Source organism: Panulirus ornatus, chromosome 20, assembly GCF_036320965.1.
Source record: "Panulirus ornatus isolate Po-2019 chromosome 20, ASM3632096v1, whole genome shotgun sequence".
Taxonomy (NCBI): Eukaryota; Metazoa; Arthropoda; class Malacostraca; order Decapoda; family Palinuridae; genus Panulirus; species Panulirus ornatus.
The window spans coordinates 65858373-65861872 of record NC_092243.1 but is presented as its reverse complement, the minus strand read 5'-3'; positions in this window follow the sequence as shown (position 1 = coordinate 65861872).

The window sequence follows — 3500 nt, the reverse complement described above, 5'->3', positions numbered from 1 at the left end:
ATTGTCGTAGATGTGTGTCAAGTCTTGGAGACAAGTCCGCAAGCGCTGTCGTCTTCCATACGTCACCATTACCTCACCTTGGACGCTAGATTAGCCACACAGGCGACTACGTCACCGTGGTGGTGTATTATACTCCCGCGGGCACACGCGTGGTGCTGGCGTGCATCGGATGCCCTGAAACGAGCCCGTGACGTAACAGGATCTAGTGAACTAGGTGGACACAACAACCTCTTGATTTATCCCCGAAAAAAAGGGAAAAAAATAAATATCTCTCGAGAATCTCTTCATCGGCCTCCGTGTGTGAGAGACGAAGGAACAATCTCTCACCAGCTCTGGGTGACCGGACTCCGCCTGCTTGTGGTTATGAATGACTTCGGCCAGGTTGTATCATCGTCAGTGGATGGGAGGGAGGAGCGACTGGTCTTCCCAAGGGACTTCTTACTCCAAGGGAATCCATCACTACCCCTGCTCCTGGCCGTAGAGCAGCCTCATAGCTGTTAGAACACCACAAAAAGGGTCCTTATGACTCCTATACAATAGCATCATAATAGCATTAACTCCCATTTCTGCCTCCATTTCGACGAGGGGAGGGAGAAGATGTGCATGCGAGAAGAGGATGTGCATGCAGGCGTTCACCCTCTGTGAGAACCGGGGGGAGGTAGTACACCCACGGGAACACTGCGTCATGGCGTCCACACAGCTCGTTGATGATGCCAGAACACTGGCGTGTATGATAAACCCATTCGAAAATGAAATAAAAAAATCAGTAAAAAAAGAAAAAATAGTCACTTCACTTCATTACCTGTAAATGTGGATTCCATACACTTGTATGCAATCCTAGAATATAGAAATATATTTCAGATATATTCTATTAGTGTTCTGCAGTCATATTATCTATAATGTTATCACAATAGGCCTTGCATTTTTTTTTGGCTCAGATTTTCAACTTCCTCAGATTTTAATGAAAATCTGTGTATAGATGTTATTTTATATGGTATTTAAGTATTTGGAGTGAAAAGACTGTGATTCATAACATTAACACTTTTAATTAGCACCTGGACTAATTATCATAAAATTTAAATGCTAATTACTCGACTAATTATATGAAGTTTTAGATTTTGACCACATATTCGGATTCAGCATACACAAAAGTATCTATGCTGTAAATTTGAAGAAAATCTATTTTTTGAAAAAAATCAAGAAAAATCCAAGGCTATAGCCTTGCATTTTTTTTGGCTTAGATTTTCAACTTCCTCAGATTTTAATGAAAATCTGTGTATAGATGTTACTTTATATGGTATTTAAGTATTTGGAGTGAGAAGACTGTGATTCATAATATTAACACTTTTAATTATCACATGGACTAATTATCATAAAATTGAAATGCTAATTACTCGAGTAATTATATGAATTTTTAGATTTTGACGAGCTATTCGGATTCAGCATACACAAAAGTATCTATGCTGTAAATTTCAAGAAAATCCATTTTTTAAAAAAATCAAGGAAAATCCAAGGTTATAGCCTTGCATTTTTCTTGGCTTAGATTTTGAACTTCCTCAGATTTTAATGAAAATCTGTGTATAGATGTTATTTTATATGGTATTTAAGTATTTGGAGTGAAAAGACTATGATTCAAAATATTAACACTTTTAATTAGCACCTGGACTAATTATCATAAAATTTAAATGCTAATTACTCGACTAATTATATGAATTTTTAGATTTTGACCACATATTCGGATTCAGCATACACAAAAGTATCTATGCTGTAAATTTGAAGAAAATCTATTTTTGAAAAAATTAAGAAAAATCCAAGGCTATAGCCTTGCATTTTTTTTGGCTTAGATTTTCAACTTCCTCAGATTTTAATGAAAATCTGTGTATAGATGTTATTTTATATGGTATTTAAGTATTTGGAGTGAAAAGACTGTGATTCATAATATTAACACTTTTAATTAGCACCTGGACTAATTATCATAAAATTTAAATGCTAATTACTCGACTAATTATATGAATTTTTAGATTTTGACCACATATTCGGATTCAGCATACACAAAAGTATCTATGCTGTAAATTTCAAGAAAATCTATTTTTTAAAAAAATCAAGAAAAATCCAAGGCTATAGCCTTGCATTTTTTTTGGCTTAGATTTTCAACTTCCTCAGATTTTAATGAAAATCTGTGTATAGATGTTATTTTATATGGTATTTAAGTATTTGGAGTGAAAAGACTGTGATTCATAATATTAACACTTTTAATTAGCACATGGACTAATTATCATAAAATTTAAATGCTAATTACTCGACTAATTATATGAATTTTTAGATTTTGACCACATATTCGGATTCAGCATACACAAAAGTATCTATGCTGTAAATTTCAAGAAAATCTATTTTTTGAAAAAATCAAGAAAAATCCAAGGCTATAGCCTTGCATTTTTTTTGGCTTAGATTTTCAACTTCCTCAGATTTTAATGAAAATCTGTGTATAGATGTTATTTTATATGGTATTTAAGTATTTGGAGTGAAAAGACTGTGATTCATAATATTAACACTTTTAATTAGCACCTGGACTAATTATCATAAATTTAAATGCTAATTACTCGACTAATTATATGAATTTTTAGATTTTGACCACATATTCGGATTCAGCATACAGAAAAGTATCTATGCTGTAAATTTCAAGAAAAACTATTTTTTCAAAAAAATCAAGAAAAATCCAAGGCTATAGCCTTGCATTTTTTTTGGCTCAGATTTTCAACTTCCTCAGATTTTAATGAAAATCTGTGTATAGATGTTATTTTATATGGTATTTAAGTATTTGGAGTGAAAAGACTGTGATTCATAACATTAACACTTTTAATTAGCACCTGGACTAATTATCATAAAATTTAAATGCTAATTACTCGACTAATTATATGAATTTTTAGATTTTGACCACATATTCGGATTCAGCATACAGAAAAGTATCTATGCTGTAAATTTCAAGAAAAACTATTTTTTAGAAAAAATCAAGAAAAATCCTTGCATTTTTTTTGGCTTAGATTTTCAACTTCCTCAGATTTTAATGAAAATCTGTGTATAAATGTTATTTTATATGGTATTTAAGTATTTGGAGTGAAAAGACTATGATTCATAACATTAACACTTTTAATTATCACCTGGACTAATTAGCATAAAATTTAGATGCTAATAACTCGACTAATTATATGAATTTTTAGATTTTGACCACATATTCGGATTCAGCATACAGAAAAGTATCTATGCTGTAAATTTCAAGAAAATCTATTTTTTGAAAAAATCAAGAAAAATCCAAGGCTATAGCCTTGCATTTTTTTTTTTGCTCAGATTTTCAACTTCCTCAGATTTTAATGAAAATCTGTGTATAGATGTTATTTTATATGGTATTTAAGTATTTGGAGTGAAAGACTGATTCATAACATTAACACTTTTCATTAGCACATGGACTAATTATCTAAAATTTAAATGCTAATTACTCGAGT